The 16,594-nt window shown below is 41.4% G+C and overlaps 1 protein-coding gene and 1 long non-coding RNA gene across 6 annotated transcripts in view; one reads left to right on the top strand and one right to left on the bottom strand.

Annotated features, from left to right (window-relative positions):
- Positions 1-16,594, bottom strand: part of LOC106509117 (uncharacterized) — a 66,038-nt gene that overhangs the window by 14,865 nt on the left and 34,579 nt on the right. For 2 of the 5 annotated variants that reach the window (XR_001306386.3, XR_014819395.1), the window contains exon 3: positions 11,979-13,543. The exons of 2 other annotated variants lie outside the window; for them this stretch is intronic. This is a non-coding gene — a long non-coding RNA (uncharacterized LOC106509117). Of the gene's footprint in view, positions 1-11,978; positions 13,544-16,594 lie in introns of those variants that run through there. One more of the 5 variants, XR_014819396.1, reaches the window with a different exon arrangement.
- The window catches only part of GCH1 (GTP cyclohydrolase 1), an 83,372-nt gene that overhangs the window by 57,202 nt on the left and 9,576 nt on the right, over positions 1-16,594 (top strand). The gene's annotated exons all lie outside the window — the stretch shown is intronic.

The raw sequence follows: 16,594 nt of genomic DNA, 5'->3' as shown, positions 1-16,594 counted from the left end.
TTACTCAGCTGCAAAAAAAAAAAAAAAGAGAGAGAGAGATAATGCCATTTGCAGCAACATGGATGGACCTAGAGGTTATCATATTAACTGAAGGACTCAGAGCAAGACAAATATCATATGATATCACATATGTGGAATCAAGAAAATTATACAAATGAACTTATTTACAAAACAGAAATAGACTCACAGACAGAGAAAACAAACTTAACAGTTACCAAAAGGGAAAGGAGGAGGGAGAGATAAAAAAAGAGTTTGGGATAACAGATACAAACTATTATATATAAAATAAACCACAAGGTCCTATTGTATAGCACAGGAAACTATGTTCATATCTTGTAATAAAATATAACGGAAAATAATTTGAAAAAGAATATAGATTTATGAATCACTTTGCTCTACACCTGAAACTGACACAACATTGTAAATTAACTATACTTCAATAAAAGTTAAAAAAAAAAGACAAATTGGCCAAGTTCCTTGTTTTATCACTTAGTAGAAGAACAGTTACATGGGAGTTCCCTTTGTGGCTCAGTGGTTAACGAATCCGACTAGGAACCATGAGGTTGCAGGTTTGATCCCTGGCCTTGCTCAGTGGCTTAAGGATCCGGTGTGGCCATGAGCTGTGGTGTAGGTCGCAGACGTGGCTCAGATGCCACGTTGCTTTGGCTGTGGTATAGGCCAGCGGCTACAGCTCCAATTACACCCCTAGCCTGGGAACCTCCATGTGCCAAAAAACAAACAAACAAACAAACAAACAAAAAACCCAAAAAAACAGTTACAGACACCAAAGGTTTTAGAGAAGGCCATCCGTCAACACAGAACACCCAGATTCACTATGATTGACCTGGGTTCCCAGCTGATGGTGAAGAGGGAAGGCTCAGTAGATGAGCTCAACGACAAGTGTAAATACTCAACAGCACCAAATCTTCCAGGGGCATTTGTTTTGTGTTTATTTTAGTCTTTATTATGGAAAAAAATTTTACAAGAGTAGATATTACATAAGTCCAAGACCCTCGTATACCCATGATCCAGCTTCTGTAAATCTCAATTCATGGTCGTCTTGATTCCTCCATACCTCCCATCCCTATTGCTTTATTTCAAAGCAAATCACAGACATCATTTCATCCAAAAATATTTCAAATTATCTAAAAGAAGAGGAATCACACAACCTATACACCATTCATTATACACAAAAGCTAATAATGCTTTAATATCAAGGAGTTCCTGTCATTTAATCCTCCAGGAGCCCCAACTTATTCACTGATAAAAATGAAATGTTCTTTACTTAAGAATACCTTTGAGAAGATACTTGTAGGAAGTACTATTAAAAGTTTAATACATTCCAGAGAGTTCCCGTTGTGGCACAGTGGTAAAGAACTGAACTAGTATCCATGAGGACGTGGGTTTGATCCCTGGCCTCACTCAGTGGGTTAAGGATCCAGCATTGCCATGAGCTGTGGTGTAGGTCTCAGACAGAGCTTGGACCTGATGTTGCTGTGGCTGTGGCCTAGGCTGGCAGCTGTAGCTCCAGTTGGACCCCTAGCCTGGGAACGTCCATATGCTGCAGGTGTGGCCATAAAAAGCAAATAAATCAATAAACGAATGAAGAAAAAATTATAAATAATATCAAATATTGTCAGCATTCAATTTTCTCTTGTTATTTCCCTTGATTCAAATCATTTTTTAAAATTTTTTTTTAATTTTCCCACTGTACAGCAAGGGGGTCAGGTTATCCTTACATGTATATATTACAATTACATTTTTTCCCCCACCCTTTCTTCTGTTGCAACATGAGTATCTAGACAAAGTTCTCAATGCTATTCAGCAGGATCTCCTTGTAAATCTATTCTAAGTTGTGTCTGATAAGCCCAAGCCCCCGATCCCTCCCACTCCCTCCCCCTCCCATCAGGCAGCCACAAGTCTCTTCTCCAAGTCCATGATTGTCTTTTCTGAGGAGATGTTCATTTGTGCTGGATGTTAGACTCCAGTTATAAGTGATATCATATGGTATTTGTCTTTGTGTTTCTGGCTCATTTCACTCAGGATGAGATTCTCTAGTTCCATCCATGTTGCTGCAAATGGCATTATGTCGTTCCTTTTTATGGCTGAGTAGTATTCCATTGTGCATATATACCACTTCTTACCAATCCAATCATCTGTTGATGGACATTTGGGTTGTTTCCATGTCCTGGCTATTGTGAATAGTGCTGCAATGAACATGCGGGTGCATGTGTCTCTTTTAAGTAGAATTTTGTCCGGATAGATGCCCAAGAGTGGGATTGCGGGGTCATATGGAAGTTCTATGTATAGATTTCTAAGGTATCTCCAAACTGTTCTCCATAGTGGCTGTACCAGTTTACATTCCCACCAGCAGTGCAGGAGGGTTCCCTTTTCTCCACAGCCCCTCCAGCACTTGTTATTTGTGGACTTCTTAATGATGGCCATTCTGACTGGTGTGAGGTGGTATCTCATGGTAGTTTTGATTTGCATTTCTCTTATAACCAGCGATGTTGAGCATTTTTTCATGTGTTTGTTGGCCATCTGTATATCTTCTTTGGAGAAATGTCTATTCAGGTCTTTTGCCCATTTTTCCATTGATTGATTGGTTTTTTTGCTGTTGGGTTGTATAAGTTGTTTATATATTCTAGAGATTAAGCCGTTGTCAGTTGCATCATTTGAAACTATTTTCTCCCATTCTGTAAGTTGTCTTTTTGTTTTCTTTTGGGTTTCCTTTGCTGTGCAAAAGCTTTTCAGTTTGATGAGGTCCCATGGGTTTATTTTTGCTCTAATTTCTATTGCTTTGGGAGACTGACCTGAGAAAATATTCATGATGTTGATGTCAGAGAGTGTTTTGCCTATGTTCTCTTCCTGGGGTTTGATGGTGTCCTGTCGTATATTTAAGTCTTTCAGCCATTTTGAGTTTATTTTTGTGCATGGTGTGAGGGTGTGTTCTAGTTTCATTGCTTTGCATGCAGCTGTCCAGGTTTCCCAGCAATGCTTGCTGAATAGACTTTCTTTTTCCCATCTTATGTTCTTGCCTCCTTTGTCAAAGATTAATCGACCATAGGTGTCAGGGTTGATTTCCGGGTTCTCTATTCTGTTCCATTGGTCTGTCTGTCTGTTTTGGTACCAGTACCACACTGTTTTGATGACTGTGGCTTTGTAGTATTTCTTGAAGTCTGGGAGAGTTATGCCTCCTGCTTGGTTTTTGTTTCTCAGGATTGCTTTGGCGATTCTGGGTCTTTTGTGGTTCCATATAAATGTTTGGATTGTTTGTTCTAGTTCTGTGAACAATGTCATGGGTAATTTGATAGGGATTGCATTGAATCTGTAGATTGCTTTGGGAAGTATGGCCATTTTTACAATATTGATTTTCCCAATCCAGGAACATGGAATATCTTTCCATTTCTTTACATCTTCTTTGATTTCTTTGATTAAAGTTTTATAGTTCTCGGCATATAGGTCCTTTACCTCCTTGGTCAGGTGTATTCCGAGGTATTTGATTTTGTGAGGTGCAATTTTAAAAGGTATCGTGTTTTTGTATGCCTTTTCTAACATTTCATTGCTGGTATACAGAAATGCAACTGACTTCTGAATGTTAATCTTATATCCTGCCACTTTGCTGAATTTATTAATCAGTTCAAGTAGTTTTGGGGTTGAGTCCTTAGGGTTTTCTATGTATAGTATCATGTCATCTGCATACAGTGACAGTTTTATCTCTTCTCTTCCTATATGGATGCCTTTTATTTCTTTTGTTTGTCTAATTGCTGTGGCTAGGACTTCCAAAACTATGTCGAAGAGCAGTGGTGAGAGTGGGCATCCCTGTCTTGTTCCAGATTTGAGTGAGAAGGCTTTCAGTTTTTCCCCATTGAGTATTATATTTGCTGTGGGTTTATCATAAATGGCTTTGATTATATTCAGGAATGTTCCCTCTATACCCACTTTGGCGAGGGTCTTGATCATGAATGGATGTTGGACTTTGTCAAATGCTTTTTCTGCATCTATTGAGATGATCATATGATTTTTGACTTTTTTTTTGTTAATGTGGTGTATGATGCTGATTGATTTGCGTATGTTGAACCATCCTTGTGAACCTGGGATGAACCCAACCTGGTCATGGTGTATAATTTTTTTGGTATGTTGTTGGATTCAGTTGGCTAAGATTTTGTTGAGAATTTTTGCATCTATATTCATCAATGATATTGGGCGATAGTTTTCTTTTTTGGTGGTATCTCTGCCTGGTTTTGGAATTAGGGTGATGGTGGCATCATAGAATGTCTTTGGGAGTATTCCTTCTTCTTCAACCTTTTGAAAGAGTTTAAGGAGGATGGGCACCAATTCCTCTTTATATGTTTGATAGAATTCACCTGTGAAGCCATCTGGTCCTGGACTTTTATTTGTAGGGAGTGTTTTATGACCTCTTCAATTTCATTTCTAGTGATATGTCTGTTCAGTTGGTCTGTTTCTACTTGATTCAGTTTTGGCAGGCTGTAAGATTCTAGAAAATTGTCCATTTCTTCCAGATTGTCAAACTTGTTGCCATACAGTTGTTCATAGTATTCTCTTATGGTTTTTTTGTATTTCTGCTGTATCCATTGTGATTTCTCCTTTTTCATTTATAATTTTGGTTATTTGGGTTCTTTCTCTCCTCTTTTTAGTGAGTGTGGCCAGGGGTTTGTCAATTTTGTTCACCTTTTCAAAGAACCAGCTCTTGGTTTTATGAATTTTCTCTATTGTTTTTTGAGTCTCTATTTTATTGATTTCTTCTTTGATCTTTATAATTTCCTTCCTTCTGCTGACTTTAGGACTTCTTTGTTCTTCTTTTTCTAATTCATTTACGTGAAGGGTTAAGTTGTCCATTTGGGATCTTTCTTCTTTTTTGAGAAAGGCCTGTATTGCTATACATTTCCCTCTGAGCACTGCTTTCGCAGCATCCCATAGATTTTGAGAGGTTGTGTCTTCATTATCATTTGTTTCAAGGTAGTTTTTAATTTCCTTTTTGATTTCCTCATTGACCCATTGGTTTTTTAGTAGCATGTTGTTTAGTTTCCATGTAGTAGGTTTTTTCTCTTTCCTTTTCCCATGGTTGATTTCTAATTTCATGGCATTGTGGTCAGAGAAGATACTTGAGATAATTTCTACGCTCCTAAATTCGCTTTGTGTCCCAATATGTGGTCGATTCTTGAGAATGTTCCATGTGCACTTGAGAAGAATGTGTATTCTGATTTTTTTGGATATAGTGTCCTGAAGATATCAATTAAGTATAACTTTTCTATTGTTTCCTTTAGGATCTCTGTTGCTTTATTGGTTTTCTGTCTAGAGGATCTGTCCATTGATGTGAGGGGGGTATTAAGGTCTCCTACTATGATTGTATTCTCATCAATATCTCCCTTTATGTCTGTTAATATTTGTTGTATGTATCTGGGTGCTCCTATATTTGGGGCATATATGTTGATGATAGTAACATCCTCTCCTTGGATGGATCCCTTAATCATTAAATAGTGTCCTTCTTTGTCTTTATGTCTTTTGTTTTAAAGTCTATTTTGTCTGATATGAGTGTTGCGACTCCTGCTTTTCTGTCATGTCTATTGGCATGAAATATTTTTCCCCACCCTTTCACTTTCAATCTGTATGTATCTTTTGTCCTAAGGTGAGTTTCTTGTAGGCAGCATATTGAAGGTTTTTGCCTTTTTATCCACTCAGCCACTCTGTGACTTTTGCTTGGGGCATTCAGTCCATTGACATTTAAGGTGATAATTGATAGATGATTATTTATTGCCATTTGAACCTCGTGTTCCAGTTGATTCTATGGTTCTCCATTCTTCCTTTCTTTTTTTTTTTTTTTTTGGTTGGATGGTCTCCTGTTATTATCTGCTTGAGTGTACTTTTTTTTTTTTTTTTTTTTTTTTTTTTTTTTGCAAATGCAATATTTGGTTTTGGCTTGTGGTTGCCCTGTTTTTTAAGTATGCTAACCCCTTCCCATAATTGTGTGTTTTAGCCTGATGGTCCTGTAAGTTCAAACACTTCATTACTATATTAAAATTAAGAAGAGAAATATACAAACAAACAAAAAGGGTTATTTACCTCCTGACATCCCTTGCCCACATTTTATGGTTTTGATGACTTTTTTCGTTTTTTTTTAATTTTATTTTGTTTGAAGCATGTTCATGATTAAATCTGTATGCTGGCTTATTTGAGTGACTGCTCTCTGATTGCGGTTTCCTCAATCCTAGTTCTTCCTCTTCTTCTTCTTTTTTTTTTTCTTTTCTTTTTTCTTCCCTTTCCTTCCTTTCTTTTTGGTTTAGAGAAGCCCTTTCAATATTTCCTTTAACCTGGGTTTTGTGTTGCTGTATTCTTTAAGTTTTTGTTTGTTGGGAAAAATTTTTATTTCCCCTTCTATTTTAAATGATATTCTTGCTGGATAGAGTATTCTAGGTTGCATATTTTTTCCTTTTAGCACTTTAAATATCTCTTGCCATTCCCTCCTGGCCTGTAGTGTTTTTGTAGAGAAATCAGCTGATATTCTTATGGGGGTTCCCTTGTAGGTAACATTCTGTTTTTCTCTTGCTGCCTTGAGGATCCTCTCTTTATCACTAACTTTTGCCATTTTTATTATGATGTGTCTTGGTGTGGGTCTGTTTGGGTTCAGTTTGTTTGGGGCCCTCTGTGCTTCTTGTATCTTGAATCCAGTATCCTTTAGATTTGGGAAGTTTCCAGCAATAATTTCTTCAAATATATTTTCCATTCCCTTATCTTTTTCTACTCCTTCTGGAATTCCTATTGTGCGTAGATTGGCCCGCTTTATATTATCCCATAGGTCTCTTATATTGCTTTCCAGTTTTTTGATTCGGTTTTCTGTCTGTTGACCAGATTGAGTGATTTCCATTATTCTATCTTCCATATCACTGATTCGTTCTTCTGCATTATTCATTCTGTTTTTTACTGCCCCTAGTTCAGTTTGCATCTCTGCAAATGAATGTTCTAGTTTTTCTTGGCTCCTCCTTATATTTTCTAGTTCCTTTCTGAGGGTATCTGCATTACTGTTCATATCTTCTCTTAATTCCTTCAGTATTTTCAGTATTTCTCTTTTGAACTCCAGGTCTGTCTGACTGCAGAGATCTGTTTCATTGCTGACTGTTTTAGGTGAGTTCTCCTGTTGGTTTGACTGGGGGTGGTTTCTCAGCTTCTTCATCTTGCTTGTTGTTTTCTTTCTCCTGAGGGAGTTGTACTCTCCGTTATTGGGCAGTGTTTGCCTTGTCACTGCCGTGGAATATTTCCTGAGGGCTGGCGTTGTTGGTCAATCGTTTTTGAGGCAGTGTGGCTTTTCTGGAGTGTTGATGGGACTAACAGTGTTTCTTTGAAGCAAAGGAGGACTTCCTGAGGGCAGACAGGACTGGAAGGTCCACACCACGATGGTAGCAGATTTCACTTGGTCATGCAGAGCTTGCTCTGGTGTTTTTAGGCTGTGGGGTTCTTGCAGCGGGTTGGCGGTGTTGGGCAGCTGTTCCTCAGGAGTGCAGCACCCCCTCGGGGCTGGAGCAGCTATCTGGGTCACTGAGAACCTAAGAGGCTCTTCCCTAGGGCAGCCCAACTCAGAAGGACAGCCTGAGAATGTAGGCGGATCTTTTCACAGTCTGGCCGAGCTTGTTGCAGCTTTTCTGGGCTGCAGGGGCTCTTCCAGGGGGCTGGTGGTGCTGAGCAGCTATTCCGCGGGAGTGGGGCACCCCCTGGGGGCTTGGGTGAGTAGCAGGGCCACTGGAAACCCAAGAGGCTCCTCCCCAGGGCAGCCCGACTCAGAAAGACCGTCTGAGATCTTTTCCCGACTCGGCCAGGCTTGTTGCAGCTTTTCTGGGCTGCAGGGGGTCCTTCCTGGAGCTGGCAGTCCTATGCAGCTGATCCACTAGGGCATTCCCTGGGGGCTTGGGCGGGTAGCAGGGCCGTTGGAGACCCAGGAGGCTCCTCCCCGGGGCAGCCCGACTCAGAAAGACCGTCTGAGATCTTTTCCCGACTCGGCCAGGCTTGTTGCAGCTTTTCTGGGCTGCAGGGGGTCCTGCCTGGAGCTGGAAGTCCTATGCAGCTGATCCACTAGGGCACCCCCTGGGGGCTTGGGCGGGTAGCAGGACCGTTGGAAACCCAAGAGGCTCCTCTCCGGGGCAGCCCGACTCAGAAAAACCATCCGAGAATTAAGCAGATCTATTCACGGCCTGGCTAGGCTTGTTCTAGCTTTTCTGGGCTGCAGGCCTTTTCTCGGGGGCTGGTGGTGTTTGGTGCTGCTCTGCGGAAGTGTAGCCCCTCCAAAGGGCAAGCAGGCCTGTGCAGGGACAGCCCCTACGGTGGTAGGCTTCAGGCAATTGTTGAGGCCAGCCCTCCTGGATGGCAGGCAGCCCCAGGTCTGGTGAGAGCGTAGGGGGTAGCGGGGGTGTGGGGAGGGGATGCATTGGGAAGCACAGCTTTCTGCTAGCTAGCGGGCCTGTAAGCTTGCTGTGGCATGGGGTGTATTCTATGGGGACCCACCCCTTCTTCTCTCCCCTCCCCAGCACGGGCGCAGACCAGGCTCTTCTCCCAGGTTCCCTCTGATGCGGCTTTCCACTTCCCCACTCCTAGAGTATTGTTCCCTTCCTCTGCGACAGCTTTGTTTTCTAGTCTCCCAGGCAGTCTCTGCCCCGTCAAATGGTTTCTAGACCTCCCAAGCAGTTTCCGCTCTGCCCCGCCCCCCCAGCCGGGTGACTAACCTCTGGAGCCGAGGTCTCGGTGCCCAGCCCCCACCCAGGCGTCTCAATTTTTGGTGACTGTACCCGTAGTTCAGATGGTCCATTGGTTTCTTGATCGGCTTTTCCGTACTCCAACTTACTGCTACACTTTTCTCTGCATCTGGAGATTCCTCCGGTTTGTTTGATCTTTCCCCCGGTAGGTGACTTTCCAGGGTGTGGGATCCCTTTCTCCTCCGCAGTTCCCTTTCGGGAGCACCCATCCCGCTCAGATTCACCTTCTCTCACTCTCCTCTTTTCTCCCGTTCTGCCCAGTAATTTCACGAACTTCTTGCCGTTATTGGAGTTTAGGTTCCTCTGCCAGCGATTGGTTGCTGTTCTGTGTGAGTCGTTTATTCTGTAGATGTGCTTTTTTTGTTGTGTTTGTGGGAGAGGGCGAGCGTGTCCCCCTACTCCTCCGCCATCTTGTCCTCTCTGCCAATTCAAATCATTTTTAAAGATAGTTTATTTGAATCAAGGTACAAATGAAGTCCATACATTACAATTGATTGATCTGGGTTTTTTAAATTGTGGTAAAAACCACAAAATTTATTATCCTAACCATGCTTCAGTGTATGGAATAGTAGTAACTATGCTGTTGCACTTTGTTGCACAACAGATTTCTAGAACTTTTTCATCTTGCAAAATCGAAACCCTGTACCCATTGAACAACTCACCCTCTTACCCTCCTTCAGCTCTGGTATCCACTATTCTATTTTCTCTTTCTAAGAGTTTGCTTCACATTCCTCATATGGGTAGAATTATGCAGTGTTTGTCTTTTTGTGGCTGGTTTATTTCACTTAGCATAATGTCCTCAAGAGTCACCCTTGTTGTAGTCTATGGCAGGGTTCCCTTCCTTTTTTTAAATGATTTCCTTCTTTTTAAAGGTTGGATACTATTCCATTGTATGCATATACTACTTTCTCTTTATCCACTCATCCACTGATGGATGCTTAGATTATTCTTCCCTCTTGGCTATTGTGAATAATACTGCAGTGAACGCGGTGTGCAAATATCTCACGATCCCATTTTTCAATTCTTTTGGATATATACCCCAGACGTGGAATTGCTAGATCATGCAGTAATTCTCCCCAATTTTTTGAGGAAACTCCATACAGTTTTCCATAGCAGCTATACCATCTTACATTCCCACCAACACTGCACAAGAATTCCACTTTATCCACCTCCTTGCCAAAACTTGTTATTTTTCAGTTTTTTGTTTTTATTATGACCATCCTAATGGGCAGGAAGTAGTATTTCATTGTAGTTTTTAATTGCATTTCCTTGATGATTAGTGATGTTGAGCATCTTTTCATATGCACATGATCATTTGTATAAATTCTTTGGAAAAAGGTCTATTCAAGTACTTTTTAAAAATCAGGTTATTTGATGTTTTTGTTGAGTTGTAGAAGTTCTTTATATATTAATCCCTTACCAGATAAATAGTTTGCAAATATTTTCTCCCATTTTGTAGGTTGCCTTTTCACGTTGTTGTTTCCTTTGCTGCATAAGAAGTTTAGGCTTAGGAGTTCCCATTGTGGCTCAGCGGAAGAGAATCTGATTAGCATCCACGAGGACGCAGGTTTGATCCCTGGCCTTGCTTAGTGGGTTAAGGATCCGGCATTGCTGCGAGCTGTGGTGTAGGTTGCAGATGCAGCTTGGATCCTGCATTGCTGTGACTGTGGTGTAGGCCAGAAGCTATAGCTCTGATTCGACCCCCAGCCTGGGAATCTCCATGTGCTACAGGTGTGGCCCTGAAAAGACAAAAGACCAAAAAAAAAAAAAAAAAGTTTAGGTTTGGTGTAGTCCCATTTATCTATTTTTGCTTTTGTTATCTGTACTTTTAGTGTCATAGTCAAGAAATCCTTGCCCTTTCCCTTTCCCCCTCTTTTTTTCTGGGAGTTTTATAGTTGTGGTTCTTAAGGTGAGGTTTTTAATCCTTTTAAAATTAATTTTTGCATGTGACATAAGGGAAGGGTCCAACATCCTCCTTTTGTGTGTGGATGGCCAGTGTTACCACCACCATTTGTTGAGGAGACTGTCTCTCTCCAGTTGTGTTGCATTGGCACCTTCGTCAAAGATCATTTGATCATATGCTTGAGGATTTGTTTCTGGGCTGAATATTCTGTTCTGTTGGTCCATATGTCTATGTTTATGCCAGTACTACACTATTTTTGATTATTTTAGCTTTATAATGTTTTGAAATTAGGAAGCATGAAGCCACCAGCTTTGTTTTTCTTTTTCAAGATTGTTTTGGCTCTTTGGGGTCTCTGAGATTTCATATGAATTTCAGAATGTATTTTTCCAATTTCTGTGAAAGAAAATGCCATTGGGGTTTTGATAAGAGATTTCACTTAAATCTGTAGATTGCTTCAGGTAGTATGGATATTCTAGCAATCTTAAGTCTTGCTATTCATGAATATCCATTCATTAATGTCTTTGATTTTTTTTCATCAACATTTTATAGTTTTTCAGTGTACAAGTCTTGTTTTTTGTTTGTTTTGGTTTTGTCTTTTTATTTTATTATTTTATTTTATTTTTTGCTTTTTAGGGCCACACCTGCAGCATATGGAGGTTCCCAGGCTAGGGGTCCAGTCAGAGCTACAGCTGCCAGCCTATGCCACAGCCATAGCAACATGGGATCTGAGCCACATCTGTAGCCTACACCACAGCTCACAACAATGCCAGATCCTTCACTCACTGAACGAGGCCAGGGATCAAACCCACACATCCTCATGGATCCTAGTCGGGTTCATTAACTGCTGAGCCATGAAGGGAGCTCCTGTTTTTGTCTTTTTAGGGCTTCACCTGCAGCCTATGGAAGTTCCCATGCTAGGGGTCAAATTGGAGCTATAGCTGCTGGTCTACACCACAGCCATAGCAATGCGGGATCTGAGCTGCATCTGTGACCTACACCACAGCTCATGGCAACGCCAGATCCTTAACCCATTAAGTGAGACCAGGGATCAAACCTGCATCCTCATGGATGCTAGTTAGGTTCGTTACCACTGAACATGATGGACACTCCCTCAGTGTACAAGTCTTTCACCTCCTTAGTTTACTCTTAAGTATTTTATTCATTTTATTAGCAGACTTTATTTTCAGAGAGTTTTATTTTTTATTTTTATTTTTAAAAACCTTATTTTTTGTTTTTTAAATTTATTGTTGATTTACAATGTTGTGTCGATTTTTTAGAGCAGTTTTAGATTCTCAGTAAAACTGAATGGAAAGTACAGGAATTTCCCTTATGCTTCCTGCCCTCACTCATGTAAGGCCTCCCCTTGTCAACATCCCCCAGCACAGTGGTACATTTGTTACAATTATTGACCCTACGCTGAAACACCATAATCACCCAAATTCCACAGTTTACATTAGGTTTCACTCTTGGTATCATACATTCTGTGACTTCAGACCAATGTATAACGATAGGTAACTGCCATTATGGTGTCATGCAGAAGAGCTTGACTGCTCTAAAAATCACTCATGTTCCTTCCACAACCGGCACCTATTTTACTCTTGTTGATGCTATTGTCAATGGAATTATTTTCTTAATTTCCACTTCAGATTGTCCATTGGTTGATGATGCGTTGTCAAGCCTTTTTTAAGGCTGTAGATTCACCTCTTGCTCCCTCTCTCCCATCTTCTCCTTACAATTTATTTGGTCATTTGCTTTGGCAAAGCCCTGTCTTTGCCCCAAGAAATGTCAAAGGCTGGAATGGCTGGCTGTCCAACTAAGGGAAACTTCAGCTGAGCAGAAGACAAAAGGGTGCTTCTCTTCCACCACCGTCCTCCATGACCTCGGACTCCTCCTCCCGAGGCAGCCCCAGCTCAGCTGGTCCTGCTCAGCCTCTATTCTGGATACAGCTCCCCTTCGTTTTGTTTCCAGGGATGCAACAGAATTCACTCCTTTTGGGGGAAGGTCTGTCTGCTCTGGACAGGCTTCAGTTTTAAAGCATCAACCAAGTGACTTCCTTGGCTCCAGTGTGATGCGTTCCTTGGCAGCTAGGATTTTGTTAAAGAGGAGGTGTTCTTGTAGGACTGGAAATGGTGAATCCCACAAGACTTGACATCACTTTAAGGGCCTATTCCTGGGGAATTCCAAGGTTTGGGTTGGACGGTTGGAGTGTTTTGGTGCCTGACTTCAGTGACATTGCCATGGCCTTCTGACTAAGAATCCCAGGCTCTGGCTAACTGGGGTGGGGAGGGAAGTGACACACCAGGTCTTATGTTTAAGCAGCTTCTTTTATTCTCTCCCTAATGGTGTAGTTAGGACTTGCTTACAAATCCTGCTGAGATGACTCCCAGCACATGCAGTACACAGCCCCAGTGAGTCCATCCACTGTGCCTCTCATTTCTACGTCCCCCTGTTTGGTTTGAGCAATGTGTCCACAACTCTGACCTTTTGAAAAATCCTTGAACTTTGAGAACGGACTGTGCTGCTCAAAGAACCATGGTTTGGCTGTTCATCGGAGCTGAGCAGGCTGTGATGAAATGCCAGGGTGTGGATGAAAACTTCCTCTGAGGCTGCCACATGTAGGCTTTGTTGGTTTTCTTCTGATTTTAGGATGAACTACTTTTTCTCCCTCCTTTTTCCAGATCTTTTCATGCTAGAAAATGTGCCAAATGAATAGGCAAATGAGATACTTTTCTTTGTAATTTGGCTTTTTGCCAGGTTTCCCATGTCACCCATGAGATGATACTAGCCTTTAAAGTCATATTTGATCTTGACTGGTACATTTCTTTATGGAGATTTTTCTCTTTGTAGGGCCATTTCATTTCTAAAATCAAGGGATAAACTGAAAAGCAGGAAACAGAAAAACTAGTAAATAAAAATCAGTTTAGGACTAGCAGGGACCATGGAATTATTTCATAGTATTTCATACATTCAGAAAGTATCTTTAACCAAGGACAGCTAATCTCGGAACAAAATTTCACTTCTGGGTCCTTCTAGAAGCTGAGTCACCTATAAGCAAGGAGCATATGGACTTGACATTCTCATCCAAAACTTCTCTGACCTTCTCTTGCTTAATAGTTGTCAAAATCACCTCTAATGAAGAGGTGGGAGCAAATGACTTCTTCTGTCAATACCTGATTATTTTAACAGAATTTCCATATAAATTTAATATTTAGAAAATAATTAAATAACACTAACAGTAACATTAAAAATATCTTTTGCATTGAAGTGCAGATAGGTCAACAATGAACTCCCATGGCCTTTTTAACTAGAGCACTGTAAAAAAGAAGTTTAAAATCAAGGTGTAACCCTGAATCCTGAGAACTGATCATTTATTTGTGTTTCCTGCATTTTAGTTTTGTTTAGTTTTGTTTTGTTTTTCCTTTTTAGGGTCGCGCCTTCGGCATATGGAGGTTCCCAAGCTAGGGGTCGAATCAGAATAGCAGCTTTGGCCTACTCCAGAGCCATAGCAACACCAGATCTGAGCCGCGTCTGTGACCTGCACCACAGCTCATGGCATCGCTGGATCCTTAACCCACTGAGCGAGGCCAGAGATGGAACCTGCAACCTCACAGTTACTGGTTGGATTCACTTCCATTGTGCCACAACAGGAACTCCCCATTTTAGTTTTTTGAGGACAGAAGAGAAATCTTCCAGATTTAATGTTGTGTGTGTGTGTGTGTGTGTGTGTGTGTGTTCATGTGTGTGCACTCACACCCAACATTAAATCTGGAAAAGTTGTTATAAGGTGCTACTTTTTTTATGAAATGTATTAAACTTATTATAGCCTTGGAACTTCCATGTGCCATGGGTGAGGCCCTAAAAAGGAAAAAAAAAAACCCTATTATTATTATTATTTTGCTTTTTAGGGCTGCACCTGTGGCATATGAAGTTCCCAGGCTAGGGGTCCAATGGGAGCTACAGCTGCCGACCTACACCACAGCCACAGCAATGCCAGATCTAAACTACATCTGTGTCCTACACTAAAGCTCAGAGCAAAGCTGGATCCTTAACCCATTAAGCAAGGCCAGAGATCAAATCCATGTCCCCATGGATACTAATCTGGTTCTTTACCACTGTGCCACAGTGGGAACTCTCTGGAATGTATTAAACTTTTAATAGTACTTTCCACAAGTATTTACTCAACAGTGTTCTTAAGTAAAGAACACTTCATTTTATCAGTGAGCAAGTTGGGGCTCACCGAGGATTAAATGACATGCATCCCTGCTGCTGGGTTAGAGCAGAGATTCCTGTCTTGCCTCTCCATCCGATGCTCTTCTTGTTAATCAATGGGCCTAAACTATGAGATCACCTCTAGCTCACTGTCACAAGCTGGTTAATCTTTAGCAGTCAACCTCTGTAATTCTAAGCCTCCACTCTTTTGAATTGGAATCACATTTTTTTAAAAATTTAGATTTTATGATCTTGGCCAAGCCACATTTAATTATTCTTCAGTATTTGCTAAAACTGAATTTCCTGCCCACAAAATGTATCAGCCTTAATATGTGGAATCAGATTTTTTTCTTTTTTTGCTTTTTAGGGCCACACCAATGGCATGTGGAAGTTCCCAGGCTGGTGGTCGAATTGGAGCCACAGCCGCCAGCCTACACCACAGCAACATCAGATCGAAGACGCATTTGCAACCTACACCACAGCTCACAGCAATGCTGGATCCTTAACCCACTGAGGGAGGCCCGGGATCAAACCCACAACTTCTTGGTTTCTAGTCGGATTTGTTTCCACTGCACCATGACGGGAACTCCTGAAATCAGATTTTTAAAGATGTTTGCATTTGGCTTTATCCTTCAGACTCAAAAGTGGTGCTGTAAGTAGATTTAAGATAGGGATACAGAATAACTGTAGCCCTCCGGATCCTCGGGGCAGAGCTTCCGTGCCTGCCCACTTGCATCTCTCACAAGTATTCTATTTCTTGCCTATCGCTTTGTCTCTTGCTGAATTCCTTCTGTGTGGAGACATGAAGAACCTGAAGCTCAGTGAGTCCAGACACAGGCATCTAGCAAAATGACTCCTTTAGGGAATGTGTGTCCGAAACACATTTGTTGGTTAGGACAACATTTCCCTCCTCAAGAATGCATGTTTTTTCGGCCTGCACGCCGAAATGGTGGAATAGAAGGACTGGAGCTCAACTTCTCTCCTAAAAACAACAAAATTCACAACTAAAGACTGAGCACTCTTCACCCAAATGGACCAGAAACCTTAAAATAGATACCCTACTCCAGAAGAAAAAGAGTAGGCCACATCAAGAGGTTGGAGGGGAAATTTCGTGATATAAACAACCCCATATCTCCTGGGTGGGAAGCTCCACAGTCGGGGAACTAACTGGTTCACAGAGACTCACAGGAGTAAGAGTTCTGAGCCACACATTAAACTCTCACGTGTGGGGATCTGGCACGGGGAGAAAGAGCCCCAGAGCATCTGGCATTGAAGGCCGGGGGGCTTGTGCACAGGAGCTCCATGGGACTGGGGGAAACAGAGACCCCATTCTTAAAAGGCACACACAGACTTTCACATGCACTGAGTCCCAGGGCAAAGCAAAGTCTCCAAGGGAATCTGGGTCAAACATATCAATAATTACCTTAAGTGTGAATGGTCTAAATGCCCCAGCCAAAAGACACAGACTGGCTGAATGGATACAAAAACAAGACCCATATAAATGCTGTCTTCAAGAGACCCACTTCACTTCTAGGGACACATACAAACTGAAAGTGAGAGGATGGAAGAAAATATTTCATGCAAACGGGGATCAAAAGAAAGCTGGAGTAGCAATACTCATATCAGACAAAATAGATTTTAAAATTAAGAATATTTTAAGGGACAAAGAAGGGCATTACATAATGATCAAAGGATCAATCCAAGAAGATGATATAACAAT

Source organism: Sus scrofa, chromosome 1 (genome assembly GCF_054392235.1).
Source record: "Sus scrofa isolate SSC_HxYL_T2T_F1_AM1 chromosome 1, Sscrofa_HxYL_maternal_Yorkshire_Landrace_v2.0, whole genome shotgun sequence".
Taxonomy (NCBI): Eukaryota; Metazoa; Chordata; class Mammalia; order Artiodactyla; family Suidae; genus Sus; species Sus scrofa.
The sequence above is the reverse complement of the archived record's forward strand: the minus strand, read 5'-3'. Positions and strand labels throughout refer to the sequence as shown.